Here is a 22,593-nt window from a genome sequence, read left to right on the forward strand (position 1 = left end):
AACCGTAAGTGGCGTATGGGCATGAAGTTTCACACAAGGTTAGTTTTTAAATGCCCTTTGAATTCTGTGCAGTTTGCTTGGTTTCTCTTCATACATTTTTAATAGGACATCTTTAAAACTGGGCTCTTGCTGATATTTGTCCTTGACATGACCTTGCATTGTTGATAGCTTAAAAGAGCTGTCTACCTACACAAAATGTGGTAGATCTGGGGCAATGTGTAGAGGTGTTTAGTTGTTTTTTTTTTTAAACCTGTTGCACATGCAAGCTTAATCCTGGCATACCCTGGCTTTTCAGTGTTTGACTTTGCAATCTTAACATTCTTTTGATGGAGTATTGTGTGACGTTACACTGTAAACAAATCTCCACCTGGTCAGCTCTGCAGAGCTCCAAGCAGCTCAGCATGGCCCCTACCTCCTCTGCTCGTTGCACCTGGTTCTAGACCCAGCTGGGGGAACACAGAGCAAATCTGGCTGCTGAATGAGACACTATGCTTGGTTGGCTATGACAGCTCTAGCATATGGCCGCTAGCTGGCCGAGACAAGAGCATAGAAGGTGGCTCTGCAGGTTTATGTGTAATGAAGAGAAAAGGCTTGAGAAGAAATTCCCCAAGCCACCCTGGCAGCACGTACAGAATCCTCCTGCCCTGTTTGCCATCTGTTCCACACACCCTTCCATTCCCATTTAAGCCACTTTGATTACTGAAAAGACTTCTTTGAGAAGGCACATCAGAGGGCATGCGGTAGGGTCTTGGCACTCTGAAATGGAAGAACTCTTTTTTTTGAAGACACCACAGACCTGCTCCCAGCAAGTGAGACATATCCTCACAATTACTCAACAATTAGACAGTGCAGGCAATTAGGCTACTGTGCTTCAAGTGGAAAATTGCTAGGCACAAGCCTGAAATGCTCATTTGAGGGAGGCCTGCCTGAGATGGAGAGATCGTTTTCCCCATCCATGTGTGCGACGGAGAGGCAGCCCTCTGTGCCAGCAGTTATAATTAAGCCAGTGCCACCATTGGATTGTTAGCGCACTGGCTGGTAATAGAGCAGAGCAGATGCTTCTCTGCTCCCATGGACTGGTTTAGCTACAAGCCAGTGTTACCCTGCAGCAGACCAGGAGTGTGGATGGCAGGCATGAAGGAGCATCCATCCCTGTATCACTTAATGGCAAGTTCTCATCTGATGAATCAGCAAAATGGACCTCCACCCTCCTTTGTTTCTTATGATGGCACAGTAGGATTTAGCACAATGCTCTCAGCCTTTCCAGACTACTGGACCCCTTTCTGGAGTATGGTTTGTCTTGTGTACCCCCAAGTTTCACCTCACTTAAAAACTACCTGCTTACAAAAAAAACAAAAAGTGTCATAGCTCACTGTTACTGAAATATTGCTTATGATCTCATTTTTACCATATTATAAATAAATCAATTGGAATATAAATATTGTATTTACATTTCAGTGTATAGTATACAGAGCAGTATAAACAAGTTGTCTGTATGAAAACTAGTTTGTACTGAGTTTGCTACTGCTTTTTATGTAGCTTGTTGCAAAACCTCCCCCCCCACCCAAAAAAAATCTAGATGAGTTGATGTACCCCCTGGAAGATCCCTGTTTGAGAACCACAGATTTAGTGCATTCCCTTATAGGGGCTTGGGAAGAAAAACTGGAAACACTGTTGTGACACTATACCTTGGGGAAGCGTCCTGGAACCCCCATATGCCTCTTTTTATATAATCATGATCTTACCTTACAAGGCATGCTTTATATGCATCAGGGCTAAAGGTTATGATATGCTGAAAGTCATTTCTCTATCCAGATATGCAGATCATTAATGCATATGAAGTTATAAGAATTGTGTAGTATGGTTGCCACTAAGACGTGCTATAAGTTGAGGAATCGGCCAGATATTAGCTCCCCAGAGGCAGCAGCAGCAAGGAAAGTAACCAACACCCAGGCAGGATGTCAATCAACCCATCAGCCACCATTGTCCAGCAAGGGAGCTACAATGCAATGACTCACCTGCATGAGGTGACACCAGGGGAATTGCTCAACCTTGCCTGGAGATTCAGCAATGCCCACCCAGACCTGCCTGACTTGTGCTCACCAAGCACATGGACTGAGGGTATAAAACAGACAGTGGCCATATTCTGGGCCTTTTCCTCCTGCCCCCACCTATGCTGCAAGCAACAAAGAGACTGAAGACTTCAGAGAAGACTGGCCCAGATTTAAAAGGAAAAATCTGTACATTAAGGACTGCAATATCCAGTGGGGTGAGAAAAACAGCTTAATTAGTTGCTGCCCAGTCTAATAGGATTGAGAGTTTAGACTGCGTGTTTATATTTTATTTCTTTTGGTAACTGACTGCCTCTCACTTAAAATTTAAGTTCTTTTACAGTTTCATCTTTACCAGTGAGTGTGTGTGAAGTATGTGGCAAATCTGCTCAGGTTTTGCAAGGCTGGTGTATATCCACTTTCCATTGTGGAAGTGGTGAACCAATTAATGAATATGCACTGCTCGAGATGGGCAGTGCAAGATGGTATATTCCTGAGGTGCAGTGCTGGGAGGATTTGGCTCTGGTGCCTTTCTCTGTATGAAAGATGAGTGGCTCAGGGAGCATTTGTGCAATCTAGCTGGGTGTGGGGCTCCACAGGCTGTTGTGCTGAGTGATCACAGCTCCTAGAGGGGTTTTCTGCTGCTGGTCACTAGCAAGGCATTGAGAGAGACAGCCCAGGCTGGAGAGAGTTCAGGGGGCACAGCTGTCCCAGGCTGCACCCTGGGGGGATCCAGTCAACTGTTTATTGCTGAGGCCTGATCTACACTAAAGTTAGGTTGACCTAGCTACATTGCTCAGGGGGAGAAAAAGTCCGTGAACAACTAAGATGACCTAATCCCTGGTGCAAACAGCACTAGGTCAATAAAATTCTGTCCACCTCTCCAAGAAATAGTAGCTAGGTTAATTACCTATGTGGATGGGAGAAGTCCTCCTATCTATATAGGTAGTTTCTACACGGAAGCATCACAGCAGTGCAGCTTCCTGCATAGTATTTGAAGTGTAGACATCACCTCAGACTGTTTGCCACATGTAGTGGTGCTGCATACATGGTTGCCCTAGTTTTCCCTAGGACTAACAGAGCACCTTCACAGTTCCTGGGATGCACTAGATCAGGGGTGTCAAACTCAATTGCACAGGGGGCCAAAACTCAAAACTCGCGGGCCGAACAGTATAACCATTTATTTAACAGACTAAATATTTATGTTTTTTAACCATTAATATGAACCAAAATACAGGATATCATTCCAAAATAAATACATTTCAACTTAAAATATTTTGCTCTTCATAAAAAAATATCCTGTCAATACAATACATTCAAAATCTGTACATGCTGGAATATTAAAAAATCTGAAAATATAAATAAAAAATTGAATTTAAAGCAAAAGTATAATCATAACAAATCATAACATTCCATTTTCTTGTCCTATTTAGTCAGAGCCTGATACTTGGAGTCTTTTCTTTGCAACAAGTTCGTTTATGTTTGGGGTTAGGTTCTGTGTTGTGAAGATTCTCAGGATCGATTGCAGGTGTTCATCAGTGAGGCGACTCCTGTGTGACGTTTTGTTAATTTTCATCACAGAGAACAGCTGCTCGCACAGATATGTGCTGCCAAACATGGACAGGATTCGAGCCGCATGTTGGCGGAGCTGCGGCATCGCTTCAGGAATGAAGCAAGTGAACTGTGCTGGCCCCGCAGTGTCGTACTTTGCCTTCAGTGTCCCGTTACATTGCAGTTCTATCAGCTCCATCTGCATTTCTACAGGTGCGGTTTCCACATCGACTGCAAATGGGTTGCGAAGCAGCTCGAAGTTACTTTTCTGTGCCTCAAAGTCACTGAAGCGCCGTGCGAACTCAGTGCGCAGCGCGCTGAGTTTTTCAGCAAAGGTGGCATTTGGGAAAACTGTGGCACTTTCTTGGTTCCGTATTACTTGGCAACAGGGAAAGTGAGACAAGTTGCATTGGTGCATTTGTGTCTCCCATAAGCGCAGCTTCACTTGAAATGCCTTCACTGCATCATGCATATCGGTTATTATGTGCTCCCGTCCCTGGAGTTGAAGGTTTAAAGCGCTAAGATGCGACGTTATGTCAGCCAGGAACGCCAACTCACATTTCCACTTTTCATCCCGCAGAACTGTGCAGTCTTTCCCCTTACTGTCCATGAACTGGCAGATTTCCTCTCGCAGCTCAAAGTGTCTTTTGAGAACTTTTCCCCAACTTAGCCACCGGACCTCCGTATGATATGGCATATCGCCAAACTCGCTATCTATTTCCCGCAGAAAAGACTGGAATTGGCGGTGATTTAAACCGTGGGCTCTGATAAAGTTGACGGTTTGTGTTACAGTGTTCATCACATGATCCATTTTTAGGACTTTAGCACTCAGCGATTCCTGGTGTATGATGCAGTGATACACTGTCAACTCACCGGCACAGTTCTCCTCCCGCATCTTTGAGCGCATCCTTCCCACCAGTCCATTTTTTTCACCACACATAGCAGGTGCGCCATCTGTTGTAAGTCCAACGAGTTTTTCCCACGGCAGTTTCATGTCGGTTACACTTTGAAATACATTTCCAAAGATGTCTTCTCCTTTCGTTGTCCCGTGCATCGATTTAATGTCCAGTATTTCCTCTGTTACGCACAAATTGGAATCCACACCACGGATAAATATCGCCAGCTGTGCAGTGTCAGTCGCGTCAGTAGTTTCATCCACGGCAAGGGAGTATGCAACAAAATCTTTTGCTCTTTCAATCAACTGTGTTTTCAAATCAGTCGCCATCTCACAAACCCGATTAGCAACAGTGTTTCTGCTGAGGCTTACATTTGCAAACGCTCGCGTTTTATCTGGACAAAGGACGTCGCACACTTTCATCATACAATTCTTTACGAATTCCCCCTCGGTAAACGGCCGTCCTGATTTGGCGATCTCTTCGGCCACAATGAAACTTGCTTTCACAGCAGCTTCACTTTGTGATTTTGCTTTGGTGAAAAACGTCTGCTGGGATGTCAAATTCTTCTTCAACTCCTCTACCTTTTGTAGCTTCTGTCCTGCGCTCAGGTTTTTGAATTTGTTCTCATGTTTCGTCTCGTAGTGCCGTCTTAGGTTATACTCCTTCATTACAGCGATATTACTCCCGCAAAGGAGACACACTGGTTTACCTGCAATTTCAGTAAACATATACTCATTCTCCCACCGGCTTTGAAAGCCTCGGTTTTCAGAATCAAGTTTTCTCTTGGCCATTGTTGGGGTCTAGCTTTGATTTGATATTAGCGTTGTATACATCAACAGACCGCGAACTTGAACCGCGGCTTGCCGTTGGCGGCAATTGCACTGCATCATGGGATTTGTAGTGTGTGTTATTGGGGCGTCATATCACAGGGCCATTAAAAACAGATATATAAAACGATTTCGCGGGCCGGATATAGTTGTATGGCGGGCCGGATGTGGCCCGCGGGCCTTGAGTTTGACACATGTGCACTAGATCCTGTCTTCACAGCACCAGCAACCATACCTGTATTATTGCATTCAGGTCTGGGAACCAGAAACAGTGTCAGGCTTGGGAGGATTAGATTACTGGTAAACATTCCACTGTGTACGCACACAAAATATTTTCATGGATAGTAATCAAAATTTACAAATAGGCAAAGAAAAAAGTGCTGCTGGAGAACTTAGAGTTTGTGTAAGGCTATTTACTTTGTGTACTTTGGCATGTGATGTTGAAAATTGGTGTTTTAACAGCTATGAAGCTCACTTTTTGAATCTCCATATCTATTGTAATTGTCTGACCTGCATAATTTCCCCACAACAGTAAAAGTTTAAAGACTAAAGTAAAAGTGCTTAAGAAACAAACACTGATCTGTAAAAATTATAAAATATCAAAGTCAAGTTCCACCAAGCCTACATACTGGAGGCAGATTGGAAAAAGCTGGGTAGGTTTGAGGGAGGACATGAGAAAGAAGGTTAAAAGCAATGTCTCTAGCGTGGCTGAAGGGTGACTAACTGAAGTGGTAGACAGCTATAATCTGCAAATATAACAACCTCTAATCACCACCAGGTTTTGAACCTATGACCTTCAGCATCACCTCAAACATTTACCACCTGCACTAAAATAGCAATCTCATTAAGTGTCAGCAGTAGCAGTCTTATCTTGCAGGGGACCAGCAACTAGACGGGGACATGGCATACTTTACCAGTGGTTTTTTTCCGGCCATTAGATCTGGTTGGAAGACACTGGAAAAATGTATGAGAGCTAAAGGAGCAAGGCCATTAACAGGCATTAGCAGTAGTGTCTTGTCCTCCAGTGGACCAGCCACTAGAGGCTACAAGTCTGCCAGCGAGCTGCAGACACACTAAAGCTGGTTGGAAAATACACAGTAGGGGGAAAACGCTATTTATCAGGGAGAGACTGGATGACCTAATTAGCTTTATAGATCTCTGCTCAGTTTGTACACTTCAAAGGATCATGGAAATCAGAGAGGATCCATGGCTAAACTATTTCCTGAACCAGATTATCAACTGGTGAGAGTCACAGCTCCATAGATCTTAAATGGTACTTTCCCAATGTATAGGCGCTGAGGATCTGGCCCAAGCTTTAAGGCTTACAGACTTCTAACAGCAACATCCTCACCTCTTAACTACTGGGAGGCTACATGCCAATAGTGCTGAGAGAAATTTCAGCATTAGAGCAGTGATTAAAAGGAATCCGATGAAACCAATAAAAAGTTTTGGCTATTAAACACCTAGGGAACAGTCACTGGGTACACTCACCGCTGTGGCTACATCCGGGGATTAGCTCTCTCCTGGTCTGGCACCCCCTCCTTCGGTTGCTTGCTTCATATAGTCTCTCTGGATGCAGGATGCTCCCTCGTCATGACTCAGCCCTCTAGCCAGGTCACATAGTCCTCCCCTTCTGGGGATTTCAAAGCCCCACTTGACAAACTATCTGCTATAACAGGCAGTTTTCTAAACCACATCCAAGTCTGTGCCACTTTCCCAGTGGTCAGCAAGGGAACCCAGCTCCACCCCTACTGTAGGTTCCAGCGCAGAGACCCTATGCCCAGAAACCACTGTCTGCTCAAGATCCAACCCTGTTCGTGTCCTTGGACTCTTTCCTATCTGCTGGTGCCCTCCCCGCCGAGTTTAACAGCCCATGCTTCCTCCACTCCCAGCATCTTGCCAGTTTGTAGCCCAAGGCAGATCCCAGAGCTTACTCTCTCCCTAGCACTTCTCCTTGGCTAGGGCCAACTCCTTCTCTCCAAGGAGGGAACTGCAGAGCTCCTTCCTACTCGTGCTTTCCTCTTCATAAGGCTGTCCCAGCTCCTTCCCCTGCTGGGCTTCATCAGCCATTAGGCCTCATCAATCTCCAACTTTCCTGCAGGTGCAGCCTGCAAGGTTGATTGGCCTATTTTACTGTCCAAGCCTTGTGTGGGGTAGGCACTATCACAGGGAAACCAAAGAACATGTCTCCCCACCCATCCACCCAGCAGCAATGGGAGTGCACAGACACCTGAGCGCACACACATTGCTTTAATGTGTTCATGCTATTTGCATAATATTATTGAAGTACTGAGGCTGTAGTCACGTACATCCTTTTTTATTCAGCAGAAAAATTAAATTACACACTAAAAAAGTTTTCACCACATTGTAATTTATGTTCTGGACAGGAGCAGATTGTTTTTGTATTCCAGCAAATATTACAGCCTCTTGGTCTTAATGAATTCATGAGCATTGATTCCTAAGGGTAATAGTAGGAATATTATACTGGAAAAATATAGTGTTTCTGGCCAATGTAAAAATACTCCTTCCTAGCTCAGCACTTGAAAAAATATGATTGTACAAAGCTTAACCATTTATCTGTTCTCAGGTGGAGTGTATGGAACTCAAGACCAGCTGGCAGGTGCCTCAAAGGGCTGAAATTAAATGATACGAAAAGGGGTTGCTCTCAGAATTAGTAAAGATGTTTCTCTTTCTGAAATCGTTAAGAATTCTTATTGATCTCATATTTAAGTGGAATATTTTCTGATTAAAGGGCTTCAGACTGCTGGGCAACCCTTCACCCACCACTGAAATGCAGCCATTTCTGGAGTGGAGCGCAGTTGCTGTTCAGTGATGCTAAGCAACCACATGTATATCAGCTCAGGAGAGGAATGAAAGAAAATCCCACATCTAATCTCAAGGAGAATCTTAGATAGTTAGGCCTTCATCCTGCAGTGACTTAAGCATATGCTTAACTTTGCAAACTAAGTACTCCTGTTAACTACCCTTTGCATTATCAGGGCCTCTTTGGTAACCAGTTACCCAAGCTAGAACTTTAGGCATTATAGTATCTAAAGGCTCAGTTGTGCTAGGCATTCTACAGACATGGTAAGAGAGCCCTGGCCCTAAAAAGCTTATCTAAGCTGACAGAGCGGGAAAGTGACATACAGTAGGTCAGTGACAACTGAGTCTAGAACTGAAGCTGTCCAACTTCAAAGCCAATGTCCTACCTGCTAGACCACTCTGCCTCTCCTGAGTTCTGCGATCTAGTGGCCACTGCTACAAAGATAGCACGTCTGCCACACACACACACACACACACACAAAAAAAAAAAAAAATTAAAAACAGGCATCTTTTAAAAAGTAGAAGTCAAATCCTAGTGAAGTAAATAGAAAGGAGCATAAACACTGCCAAATTAAGTGTAAAAATGTAAGAAAAGCCAAAAAGGAGTTTGAAGAACAGCTAGCCAAAAGCTCAAAAGGTAATAAAAATGTTTAAGTACCTCAGAAGCAGGAAACTTGCTAAACAACCAGTGGGGCCCCTGGATGATCAAGATAAGGAGCACTTACAGACGATAAAGTCATTGTGGAGAAACTAAATGAATTCTTTGCTTCATTCTTCACGGCTGAGGATGTTGGGGAGATTCCCAAACCTGAGCCATCCTTTGACAATTCCTCAGATTTGTCACCTACACAGATTGAAGTGTCACTAGAGGAGGTTTTGGAATTCATTGATAAACTTAACATTAACAAGTCACTGGGACCAGATGGCATTCGCCCAAGAGTTCTGAAAGAACTCAAATGTGCAATTGCAGAACTATTAACTATGGTTTGTAACCTGTCCTTTAAATCAGCTTCTGTACCCAAATGACTGGAAGATAGCTAATGTAATGCCAATATTTAAAAAGGGCTCTAGAGGTGATCCCAGTAATTACAGACCAGTAAGTCTAACATCAGTACTGGGCAAATTAGTTGAAACAATAGTAAAGAATAAAATTGTCAGACACATAGAACGTAAGTTGTTGGGCAAGTCAACATGGTTTCTGTAAAGGGAAATCACGTCTTACTATCTACTAGAGTATGTTTGACCCCTTCAAAGAACATGTGGAAAAGGGAGATCTAGTGGACATAGTGTACTTATTTCCAAAAACCCTTTGACAAAGTCCCTCACCAAAGGCTCTTACATAAATTAAGTTGTCATGGGATAAGAGGGAAGATCCTTTCATAGATTGAGAACTGGTTAAAAGACCGGGAACAAAGGGTAGGAATTAATGGTAAATTCTCAGAATGGAGAGGGTAACTAATGGTGTTCCACAAGGATCAGTCCTAGGACCAATCCTATTCAATTTATTCATAAGTGATCTGGAGAAAGGGGTAAACAGTGAGGTGGCAAAGTTTGCAAACGATACTAAACTGCTCAAGATAGTTAAGACCAAAGCAGACTGAAGAACTTCAAAAAGATCTCACAAAACTAAGTGATTGGGCAACAAAATGGCAAATGACATTTAATGTGGATAAATGTAAAGTAATGCACACTGGAAAAAGTAACCCCAACTACACATACAATAGGATGTTGGCTAATTTAGCTACAACTAATCAGGAAAAATATCTTGAGGCATCGTGGATAGTTCTCTGAAGACGTCCACGCAGTGTGCAGAGGCGGTCAAAAAGGCAAACAGGATGTTAGGAATCATTAAAAAAGGGATAGAGAATAAGATGGAGAATATCTTATTGCCCTTATATAAATCCATGGTACGCCCACATCTTGAACACTGTGTACAGGTGTGGTCTCATCTAAAAAAAAAAAAAAAAAAAGGATATACTGGCACTAGAAAAGGTTCAGAGAAGGGCAACTAAATTGATTAGGGGTTTGGAATGGGTCCCAAACCAGGAGAGGTGAAACAGGCTAGGACTTTTCAGCTTGGAAAAGAGGAGACTAAGGGGGGATATGATAGAGGTATATAAAATCGTGAGTGGTGTGGAGAAAGTGCATAAGGAAAGGTTATTTACTTGTTCCCATAATACAAGAACTAGGGGCCACTAAATTTAATGGGCAGCAGGTTTAAAACAAATAAAAAGGAACTAGTTTTTCACAGCACACAGTCAACCTGTGGAACTCCTTGCCTGAGGAGGTTGTGAAGGCTAGGACTAGAACAGGGTTTAAAAGAGAACTAGATAAATTCATGGAGGTTAAGTCCATTAATGGCCATTAGCCAGGATGAGTAAGGAATTGTGTCCCTAGCCTCTGTCAGAGGGTGGAGATGGATGGCAGAAGAGAGATCACTTGATCATTACCTGTTAGGTTCACTCCCTCTGGGGCACCTGGCATTGGCCACTGTTGGCAGACAGGATACTGGGCTGGTTGGATCTTTGGTCTGACCCAGTACGGCCTTTTTATGTTCTTGAGAGAGGAGCCATTGGCTTTTTAAAACAGGGATTGACATTCAGGGAGAGTCTTATAGAAGAGACTCCCCCTCTCCCCCCCATATAGGAGTTAGCACTTGGAAAGAGCAATTACAGACCCTTCTAATTCTGCCTCACCTGACTATTTTCCCTCTGCTCTAAGAAATCCCCTTTTGCAGCCTGTTTTTGCCTGACATTTGAAGGATGAGCTATTAACGATACTAAATGAATAACTGTTATAGAGTATATTTGAGAAGATCATAAAAATCTGTAGTGTCATGATGTCAAGCAAAGTTTGATGTGTTTTTTTTAAATTATGCATGTCTTCTATTTTTTCCCCCTTCCAACATTGATCTGAAGCTTTCAGAGGGACATTAATCTACCTGCCCACATCAGAATCCTTAATTATTCACATTCAGCCATATATCTAATTCTTTGGGAGCTCACGGAGGATCTGCAATTGTTTCAGTTTTATTTGTGAAACTCAGGCTCAGCACTGTTTTCCTCTCCTTGTCTTTATATTGATACAGGTAGGATGTTTGTAATGCAAGTCAGCTTTGTGGTTCTGCCTTCTCCCCGAGTCAAGGATTCTGGCCACTCACCACAAGGAGTTTTTCCTCTAGGGGGGAAAAAGGCATGGGATCATTTTGGATCTCAGTTATGCGTCATCTGGTGATGCTCAAGGTGCTAAAGGGCTCAACTGCATAACCTTTACTCATGTAGTTCCCTTTACTTCACATTCCGGACTCTGGAAACATACAGTAACTCACTTAACGTCATCCCAGTTCGTGTTGTTACGTTGCTGATCTATTAGAGAACATGCTCGTTTAAAGTTGTGCAATGCTCCCTTACAATGTCATTTGGTGACCTGCTTTGTCCACTGCTTGCAGGATTCTCTGAAAGAGCAGCCTGTCCTCGTGGAGGCTTGGAAGCAGGGCGGACCGGCAGCCCCCCTAAGTTCCCTGTAAGTAGGTGGGTGGCTGGGCAGGCACCCAGCAGGCTATCAATTGCCAGGCAGTTCAGGTGTCCCTCCCCCCACTGCTGTGCTGCTCCTGCCTTTGAGCTGCTCCCAAGACCTTCCTGCTTGCTGTGCAGAGGGGGGAGAGGGGTGCTGATGTCAGGGGTCCCCCTCCCCCTGCACCCAGAGGTGAAAGTAAGCCGGTATGGCGTACCAGCAAGAGCCAGTACGGCGTGCCAGACTGGACTGGCTTCTGCGGTGGTGATTTAAAGGGTCCAGGGCTCCAGACGCTGCAGGGAGCCCCCGGGCCCCTTAAGTCCCTGCCGGAGCTCTGGCAGCTTGGCTCCCGTGGTGATTTAAAGGGCCCAGAGCTCCATGGTGGCCAGCGCCCCAGGCCCTTTAATTCACCCCAGGACTCCCAGCTGCCTCTGCAGGTAGTAGCTCTGGGATGATTTAAAGGTCCCGGGGCTCCTAGCCACAGCCCCAGGGCCTTTAAATCTTGAAAGGCCCCGCCTCTTCCAGTTGAGGCCACACCCCCCACTCAGGACTCCAGCGTACCAGTAAGTCCTTTAAGTTACTTTCACCCCTGCCTGCACCCCATCTCCACAGAGCAGGTTAAAGACACACAACAGGGCTCAGAATAGAGGGAACTTGCTGGAAGCTGCTGCTGTGTCTGAAGTAACTTGCCAATCTACTTAAAAGGGCAGCATACTTAAAGGGGCAATGTGCAGTGTTGGTCACACACACACACACACACACACACACACACACACACACACACACACAGTGCCTGTTGCACATGCACAGCCTGGAAAGTCGGCACCTGTGCAGCCATGTGTGCACCATTCATGGGAGGGAGTGGTGCACTCCAGCAGGATAGGGTGGGTTCAGAGTTTTCACAGGGAAGTGTTTGCAACCAGGGCCAGCTCCAGGGTTTTGGCCGCCCCAAGCAGCCAAAACAACAACAACAAAAAAGCCATGATCGCGATCTGCGGCGGCAGTTTGACAGGAGGTCCTTCGCTCCCAGGCGGAGTGAGGGACCGTCCGCCGAGTACCTGGATGTGCCGCCCCTCTCCGGAGCCGCCACCCCAAGCACCTGCTTGAGAAGCTGGTGCCTGGAGCCGGCCCTGTTTGCAACCACTGTCCTGCATCTATTGTGTTGCCTCCCTCCTGCCTCAATCCATGCTGCCTTGTAGAGTGAGGCTATATTAGCCATGTGTTAAACCTTGAGGGCTCAGCCAAGTGCTAGTTCATCATTTAGCAGCAAGACATTCCCTGGGAAATATTCCACCCTCTTACTCCACCACCTCCACCATTCTTCACAATCATCATTGCTGTGCACAGTATTAAATTGTGTTTAAAACTTACTGTAGATGTATATAATGTCTCTTGTCTCATGAAAAGAGTTTCCCTGGAACCCCCCCCCCCTCCACTATTTACATCAATTCTTATGGGGATATTGGATTTGCTTAACATCATTTTGCTTAAAGTAGCACTTTTCAGGAACATAACTACAATGTTAAGTGAGGCGTTACTGTACTGTTCTTGCTTAGCCTAGCCCAGGACATCTGTTTTAGAGACAGATTTTCCACAAACCTATTCCTGTGAGCACCTGTCCCAACATCAGTAAGCGTTGCAGGCTGTAGCAGAACCTCTCAAAATCAGAGCTAGAGCCACTTATATGGGGATAGTAATTCAGCAAAACAAGAAATAAAGGGGTATTTTCACAAGTATTCATATCATTTCTGCAGCTAAATTTGCCAGTTTCTGCCAGTGAAACTAGTTGATGGTGCAATTGGCAGAATTCTGCTCCAGTGGGCTAAACTGAAAAATGTTGGGAATGCAAAGCCTGGCTGTGCCTGTGAGCAAGGAACAAACTTGTTAAAATTTCTAGTGACCCCACAAGAAAGTATGATGCAAAAGGAAACAGCCTGCAGAAGGAGTGGGCCTGCTAAGCAGATCTATTTGCAGTTGCCATGTGTCAAGCAAGCAATATATTCCACACAGCAAAAGGGCTCTCTCAGAGAAGAGAGCAGGTAAAAGATGCTATTACTGCTTGGGCTCAGGGCAGGTGAGGTGGCTTCTGGTTCCCTTGAAGTACTTTTAATAATCAGGGGAAGTTGAAGGTCCACTTAGTCCAGGGAAAAAGCTTGTTGAACTCAGAGCTGGGGTGAGAAAGTGAGATGCTTCCGAAACAGCAGGTCTGCACTGTATCCACGCAAGCCCTTCCCAGCTGCCAATTAGAGCTGTATCCTTCCTGACCTCCAGTAAATGCTCTATTGCTTCTCACCAGGGGGCAAGTAATTCCTCCTTTGCATTTGCCAGACAGATACTTAGTCCTTTGCTTCGTGGTTTAAAGACCTGTTTACTTGCTTTGCAGTCCCTGGTACGAGTTCACCTGCTGCCTATCTGCCATTGATGTAGTACCTAGGAGCCCCAGTCATGGACCAGGACTGTTGTGCTAGACGTTGTGCAAACCACGTACCACTGACTCCCTGGGACATTTCTCTAGGATTAATCTTCACATCAGAGTTGCATCAAGAGGCCAGGCTATGCTAGGCACTGTACATAGGCACATTAGACACCATTCCTGCTCCAAAGAATTAACCATCTAAACCACACCAACAGGAATGCTATTCTATTTACAGATAGGGACTTGAGGTAGAGATTAAGTGACTTGTCTGACCTTTGTCAAGGAGTCTGTGGCAGAGCAGAGACCAGAACCCAGCTTTGCTGAGTTTTAGTCTACTGCCTTAACCACAAGACTGTTCTTCCTTTCTGCAAATTTGGCAGTTATAGTTCAAGTCAGTGCTATGTAGAGTGTGTTAAGTTTCTCCATGGGGGTTGCAGACACAACCAGCTCGAGCCAACCCTTGGCTCCATGTTCATGGTGTCATCTTTGCTCACAGGGGTTTGGCTTCCTAGCCAATAGACTCCTCATTCCATTTGAGCACTGTTCTGTGCCTTCCCCATGCTGGGGTGGGACCCATAATCCTGGGCATATCACCTTAGCATGCCTGACACTCCCCGGAGATGCTCTATTCCTGCTTAACCTACCCCATGGCCACATCATTAGAACCCTCACAGGGGAGGAACAGAACAGGAGGCTACCCAGCACAGGTGAGGATAATGGGGCAAATCCCTCCATCTCAGGTGTAATTCCATTGACCTCCAGAGTAAACTTGGCGCCGTGTTTTTAAACATTCTACCCGGAGCACTGTATGACACCTGTGCAAATGCACTTGGCAGAGAAGGCACATCTCACCAGCCAGCCTTTGTATCTTTCTGCAACTTGCTATAGAGCAAAGCAGATCAGCAGGTTAGAAAACTCAAGATTTACAGTCCCTAGAGAGTGAATTAGCAAAAAAACCAAAGTACAGACTAAACTCTGAATGTTTTGATTTGTGCATATTCCATGCACATGGTGTCACAGACTGGGATTGCTGCAGGGAAACAAAACCTTAGGCTTTGCCAGGATGCTGGGGGAGGGAGGGAGGGTAGAATCCTGGATTTATGACATACCTGTAGACTGGGCAAGAAATTATAAACATAACGAGATCCAGGGCCAGCTACTTTGCAGGTGCAAGTTAGCATCACTCCACTGATTTCTTTTTTGGGATTTCTTGACTGCTCTAATGTATTAGCACAGTGCTGGCCTCTAGGCACTAATCTAGGTACTGTATAAAACAAGTTAGAGATTGCAACAAATTGCTTATATGCCAAACTGAAAAAAGAAAAGCATTCTCACCTCTGTTTTGCCGGTGGGGAAAACAAGCACAAAGCAATGTGAGGCCTGGTTGTCAGAAGAGTGCAGCACATTGGATCCTGAACACTTGAAAATCTGGCCTCTAATTCTGGTGCCTGAGATCCTTTGGAGATCTGGCCGCAATTGCTCAGCCCTTGCAAGTCTAGCCCCACATATGTTGCCCAAACTCTGACAAAGCCAGGTCTATCAAATCCCACTCGTGTCTTTATCTTACAATCCAGAGCAGGGGGCAAAGAGCACTGCACACCCCTAGTCAATGCCTGACAAAAAATGCTTTCACCATTGCATCTTTCCTCCTTGCTCCTAGTCCCCTTTTCCTCTGTATGCCTCTCGCCTTTCATTCCATTCTGAGTCCGTCTCACAATGCTGCCACTTCCCTTCTTTCAAGCAAGAGTTCTGCTGTGTGTGCAGCGGGTAGGCAGTGCAAAAGCCTCCCGTTAATGGTCTGGCATTTGATACATTATCAGTTGCAGATACACAGAGGGAAGAAATATATTGTGCAAATTACTTGATAATGCGCAGCACCCAGACACCATGACCTTCAAAAATGCCTGTAATAGAAAAAAGAAAAAACACCCAGCCTTATTTTGCTAGAACACTTGATAGTCTCGATGGAAAATGGAATTTTTTTTTTACTATTCTAACCTGCGTTAACTCTGCCCTCAAGGTCAATAGTCTCAGTAACAACATTTTCCTCCAAGAAAACATTGGCACTTTCATGGGACCCTGTGGGAATTTAAGTTCAGGCACCTCCAGAAAGGAGCTCAGTCCATACCACCTGATGGGTAAGGCTCTGCTGAACATGCCTTGTTTTCGTGATGGGCTAGTGAGCCAAGCACAGCGACACCTCCCCCCGGGTTGGGTCTGGGAAGCAGGCTGAGCATCCAAGAGGGAGCATGGAATGCTCAGAGAGGGAGTGAGCGAGCTTGGGGGCAACAATGACTAAAGTAAGAACAGCGGCTAAGTCTCAGTGATTGTCTACATGTTTGACCAGTTTAGTTTAAGGTGTGAATTTAAGCCTGTGCAAACCCTGTGGGCTCTTATTTCAGCTTAAGAGTGGCTTCCTGTAGTTTAGCTAAAATTGATCCTGATCTGTGTACACGGCTGTAGGGTCTAACCGATTTTAAACTGAGTTAGGCCTAGTCTACAGTACAAAATTGTGCTGGCATACCTACGAGTGCATGTGTTGGGGGGCATAAAATCACTCCCTAGGCAACACAGCTATGCTGCCAAAACCCTCAGTGTAAACAACTATGTTGGCAGCAGAACGCCTTCTGTTGGCATATATTAGGTCTATACTAGGAGGCTAGGCCAGTGTAGGCTCTATTGCAGGGGTAGGCAACCTATGGCATTCATGGCGAAGGCAGCACGTGAGCTGGATTTTCAGTGGCACTCACACTGCCCAGGTCCTGGCCACTGGTCCAGGGGGCTCTGCATTTTAATTTAATATGAAGCTTCTTAAACATTTTAAAGAGAATATTTACTTTACATACAACAATAATTGAGATATTTTAGACTTCTAGAAAGACCTTCTAAAAACGTTAAAATGTATTACTGGCATGCAAAACCTTAAATTAGAGTGAATAAATGAAGACTCCGCACACCATTTCTAAAAGGTTGCCGACCCCTGCTCTAATGAAGAGACATGGCCTTAGTTAATGGGTGCTGCTCTGTGTGTCCACCCTCAAAATGGTTTGATACTGGCTTATATCAGGTTAGATTGGGTCTATAAATTTAGATGGACAAGCTGAACTAATAGCACCAGACCAAAACTAAGAACAGTGTCTACACTGGTTTAAGTTAAACCAGTGCAGCTGTGTGTTTAGACAAGGCTTGAGAAAGAGCTTGACACTAAACCGAAAGAAGTATGTCCACACAGGGGTTTGGACCAGTTTAACGACATCAATTTAAAGAGTGATTTAAGTTTAAACCAGTGCAAATTTCCTGTGTAGACAAGTCCTGAAGTAGAAAGATGAAGCAAGCCTGAATGAAGAGAGCAGATGGGTTAAGATAATTGGATAAGGGACAGTTGAGAAGGAAAGAGGGTAGCATGGCAAAGGTGGTGAGGATGGCATGGAATATTCTGCTGCAAATTGTTGTCAGGGCACTGGCAAGAGATAGAGCTGAGTTTTGCTTATCTCCAGAAATCATTGCGCTGATCTGAGCCCTGACTGCAACATCAGGAATTCCAGGGCCAATTTCAGCCCTGGTGTAAAATTTAATACAATTCTGACTCCAGTGCCCCCTTATGCCCAGGCTGGACTTGATTCCTGATGTTCCCATGGAGAGGAAGGTAGGAGGAACCAGCATTTAATGCTGCTGATTGGATGGCGTATGGGAAACACAGAAAGTGGGTTTCCCTGGGGGAGATAAAGTAGTCCAGAGGAGTAAAAGCAAAGGGAAGTGGTATGAATCCAGGGCACAGACCCGTCCCTGCACTTATTTGCACTGTGGTAGCACTGAGGAGCCCCAGCCCTGGGCCAGATGCTGTACAATCACAGCACACACAGATGGTCCTTGTCCCAAGACTTTACAATGCACTGTGGCTCATTGATAGCACCTCCCTCTTACAGAGAAGATTGCAACGTACTCATCTCTGTCATCCTCTCCAGACAGAGGAAGAAAAAAAAAAAAGTCTTGTTCATCAATACAAAGGCCCCAATCCAGCAAAGTACGTAAGCATCTGGGGGGTCCCTAGAGGTGAAGCACATGTCAAAATGCCTTAAGATAGATATATGGAGATATACTCATCTCATAGAGCTGGAAGGGACCCTGAAAGGTCATGGAGTCCAGCCCCCTGCCTTCAGTACTGGGACCAAGTACTGATTTTGCCCCAGATCCTTACGTGGCCCCCTCAAGGATTGAACTCACAACGCTGGGTTTAGCAGGCCAATGCTTAAACCACTGAACTATCCCTCCCCCCTGCTTGATCTAGGTCAGAGTGACCTAATTTGGGGACATCGGGGCATGATCATTTTGTTGCTGGCTGCCCAGGGGGACTAGGAATGTGGTGGTATCTCAGTGAAGAAACTGTACCTTGCTGCTTTGCAGTGCTGAACACAGTGCAGCTGGCAGGCTAAAATCAGGTCAGCCAGCAGACAGGGTGGGATTGCTCTATGGTCCTGTTGTCCATCCTTGTGCATCCCTTTCTCCTTTCTGGGCTGTTCATTGTAGCAAATATCCCTCTGTAAAACTTTAGAAACTCCAGCTGTCTGCATGTAACAAGCATTCTCCAGTGACCAAAAATAATGGTCTGGTTTCCATGGCAATATTCCTTCCCAGGTGGGGTTACAGTCAACTGTTCTCGCCCTGCTTGCAGTCTCTCCCAAGACAAATTCTGTGGAAAACAATAGCCTCTTCTCTTATTGACATGGCAACATAACTATCAGCCAAGCAGGGGTAACAAAGGTCCCCAGCTAAGAGGCGATGCGACATGCTGCTGACACATTTGACTCCAATCCCTTTTAGTGCTGTGCACAGTTTGCTCACATCTGCAGCAAGGGGGTTATTTATTCTGTCCTTTTTTTGCAACTAACAGCTAAGTAGGGCCTGGAAGTACCAGTTTTTATAGTCCTTGTGTCCAAATATCTCAGCTGCAAAAACTTTGTACCCAATTCCACCACCGCTCTTTCTGGAAGGCGACACCCCTAATGACCCAAATACCTTTCACGCATCAATTGCACGCATGGAATTCTGCAGATCCCCTTTTGCTGATATGAAGTTGTGGACATGGGGACAACCCATCCCATCAGATAAGCCAGGTCAATTGCAAACAGAGGAAGCAGAAACATGGTTAGTGTTTGGACAGAATTCAGTTCCAGTTCCTTGTTCCACTATATCTGTGCAGCCTCCAGTTCTGCCCAGCTGAATACAGACCCAGCCCTTTAAAGAGAGTTTCCTTTCCCTTGACAAAGGAGTGTCTTATTTTTGGCAGAAACTCAATTGTTCAACATCATTCAAGTTGCAAGATCTGAGAATTTTTAAAGGGCCAGGACTTTATGAAGGTCTTGCTATATCCGTTTTACAGATTGGTAAAACCATCACAACTGAAGGGTCATTGTGAAAATTAATGGGAATTGTAAATCATTTTGCATTTTGGCAGATGGGCAAGACATGCCGAGTATTAATAGCGAGCCCCACCATACCCTTGGAATATTGGGGGTGAGCATGAGAGAGTCGAGGGGGAGTTGAATGGTTATTAATGGGTTTTACAGTAACACTTAACCAAGACCAGAGCCCTGTTGTGCAAGGTGCTGTACAAACACCTGGCAAGAAAGAGCTCACAGTACACACAGACAGACCAAGAGTAGGAGGGAAGCAGAGAAGCAGCAACTTCCCTAAGGTCACATAGCAAGTCAGCAAATGCAACACACAGCCCAATGCTTAGTCAACTATGCAGAGTAGCTAAGTAACACCATTAAGCTATATTTGCCTCTTCTAGTCTCATTGACATGCTCAGGCACTCCCACTCGGACCGTGAATGGGGGTATTGTTGCAACAGCATTTTGATTTATTTTTAGCAGTACAATCAAGCATCCATTTTTAAGGCTCATAAACAGGCCCTGCCATCCTCACATCCTATCATATCATGAAGGCAGGAACGAAACCATCCTACAAAGGTGGCATCCAAACATCATTGCCAGATGCCTGGGCCCCCATTCGTCTCAGCTGTTGGAAGAGACAGGCCCTCTGCTAAAAGGGAAAACATGTTTATAGCAAAGCATTTGAGTGTGAGATTATGTCAGATCCTGCATTCAAATGTCAGCTATCCAGGGAGAGATCTATGTGACACACTGAAGCAACAGCACATCCTTAGCAGCATCCGTGACTGACAGCTACAAGCGCTGGCTAATGACACTATGGGAGTCCGGAAACTGTTGAGGTGAAGGATGTTCCTGCTCAAAGCATTATCTTCAGACCAACTAAGTCATCTGTGTTATCTTACAGCACTTTGCATCCCTGGCACACACCATGCCAGAGACTGACAGTGACTTACTTTGAAAGTCAGATTTTCCTCTTTGCTCAAGTCATTGGTAATACACAAGGCACTGGGGCCCATGCTGTATTAGCAGCCTGGGTTTCAGGATTGGTATTGGGTGGGATTTTCAAAAGGAGCTAAGGCCCAGATCCCCAAAAGTATTTAGGCATTTAACTTGTATTGTCACCTAAATATCTTTAGGGATATGGGCCTAAGTGACTTAGGTGCTCATATCCCATTTCATTTCAATGAAACCAACAGTAATACTTTCAGAAGCCCCCCAAGTCACTTAATACCTTTAAAAACCTGGGCCTAATTGTTGCTGAGCTCAGCCTCACAACAACCAGATTTAAGCACCTAAGTCTCATTTTCAGAAGGGATTCAGGCACTTAGTTTGTAAACTCTTTGGCAGAGGGACTGTCCCGCATTGTGTTTGTATGGTGCCTAGCACAATGGGAGCCTGATCAGGGCTTGAGCATCTAGACACTATTGCAATATGCATAAGATAGCTAATGGGATTTAGACTCCTAAGTAGACAAGGCAGGCAATGAGCAGGAAGGGAAACAGTCACAGGAAGGGGAAGGTCACATAGCAAGTCAACAGTATAGCTGGGACTAGAACCCAGGATTACCTGACTTCCTGTCCAGCTCCCTACCCATTAGAGTACATTGCCTGCTCTATAGCCAATGTGTTGGCTAATGGATGAGACATGAGTAAGCTCTAGACATCAGGGCAATAATCACAAAGGTAAATTATGTTTCACCCCTTGCTCCTCTATGACTGAGAAGCATCTCTGGGAATCACAATTTACCCTTTCCTTTACTTCCTCCATAGAAGTAGTCATTTGCTTCCAGTCTCTACCAGCTCTACTAACAGCTCAGTACATATTCAGCCAGCCAGCTCTGCCCATTAATCTACCTACTTCCCACGCACCTGCTCCAGGGAGGGCAAAAGGCCTGCAGTGATGGGGGGGGGGAGGGGTCAAGGGGTGGATGGTCTAGTTGTTAGTGCACCTGATCTCCAACCTCATGTGTCGGGGTCAACACACACACACACACTTTGCCCTTAGTGGGCCATTTGGGGGCAGGGAGGAGGAGAAGAGGAGAGCCAGGCCCTCCCTCTCCACTTGGTTCCAGTCCAGGGCCCCATGGAAAGTAACACAGGCAGGTTCCTCCCCATAAAGAGCCTAAATCTGCCACCCTGGGCTTCTTCCTATCCATTCATAGATTCTAGGACTGGAAGGGACCTCGAGAGGTCATCGAGTCCAGTCCCCTGCCCACATGGCAGGACCAAATACTGTCTAGACCATCCCTGATAGACATTTAACTAACCTACTCTTAAATATCTCCAGAGATGGAGATTCCACAACCTCCCTAGGCAATTTATTCCAGTGTTTAACCACCCTGACAGTTAGGAACTTTTTTCCTAATGTCTAACCTAGACATCCCTTGCTGCAGTTTAAGCCCATTGCTTCTTGTTCTATCCTTAGAGGCTAAGGTGAACAAGTTTTCTCCCTCCTCCTTAGGACACCCTTTTAGATACCTGAAAACTGCTATCATGTTCCCTCTTGGTCTTCTCTTTTCCAAACTAAACAAACCCAATTCTTTCAGCCTTCCTTCATAGGTCATGTTCTCAAGACCTTTAATCATTCTTGTTGCTCTTCTCTGGACCCTTTCCAATTTCTCCACATCTTTCTTGAAATGCAGTGCCCAGAACTGAACACAATATTCCAGCTGAGGCCTAACCAGAGCAGAGTAGAGCGGAAGACTTCTCGTGTCTTGCTCACAACACACCTGTTAATACATCCCAGAATCATGTTTGCTTTTTTTGCAATAGCATCACACTGTTGACTCATATTTAGCTTGTGGTCCACTATAACCCCTAGATCCCTTTCTGCCATACTCCTTCCTAGACAGTCTCTTCCCATTCTGTATGTGTGAAACTGATTTTTTCTTCCTAAGTGGAGCACTTTGCATTTGTCTTTGGGGCATGGCTCTTACAGTCTAAACAGGCAAGAACATCACAAAGTCCCAAATATGCAGGCCCTGCAAGACCTGCTGCCTCTTGAAGTGGGGGGTGGGAGGCTGGGGAAGGCACTACTGGGGACCTTACTGTCTACATTATCCCCCTACGCAGGCTCTACCTTCTGTCTAGGTTTCTTGGAGAAGGATTCTCCCCCTCCTAC

The 22,593-nt window shown here is 45.2% G+C and overlaps 1 long non-coding RNA gene across 1 annotated transcript in view; it reads left to right on the top strand.

Moving 5' to 3' along the window:
• The first annotated feature begins 1,975 nt into the window (after positions 1 to 1,975).
• LOC135981558 (uncharacterized) overlaps positions 1,976 to 22,593 on the top strand; it is a 38,045-nt gene continuing 17,427 nt past the window's right edge. Inside the window, exon 1 of the long non-coding RNA XR_010598626.1 lies at positions 1,976 to 2,269. This is a non-coding gene — a long non-coding RNA (uncharacterized LOC135981558). The remainder of the gene's footprint in view (positions 2,270 to 22,593) is intronic.

Source organism: Chrysemys picta, chromosome 2 (genome assembly GCF_011386835.1).
Source record: "Chrysemys picta bellii isolate R12L10 chromosome 2, ASM1138683v2, whole genome shotgun sequence".
Lineage (NCBI taxonomy): Eukaryota > Metazoa > Chordata > Testudines > Emydidae > Chrysemys > Chrysemys picta.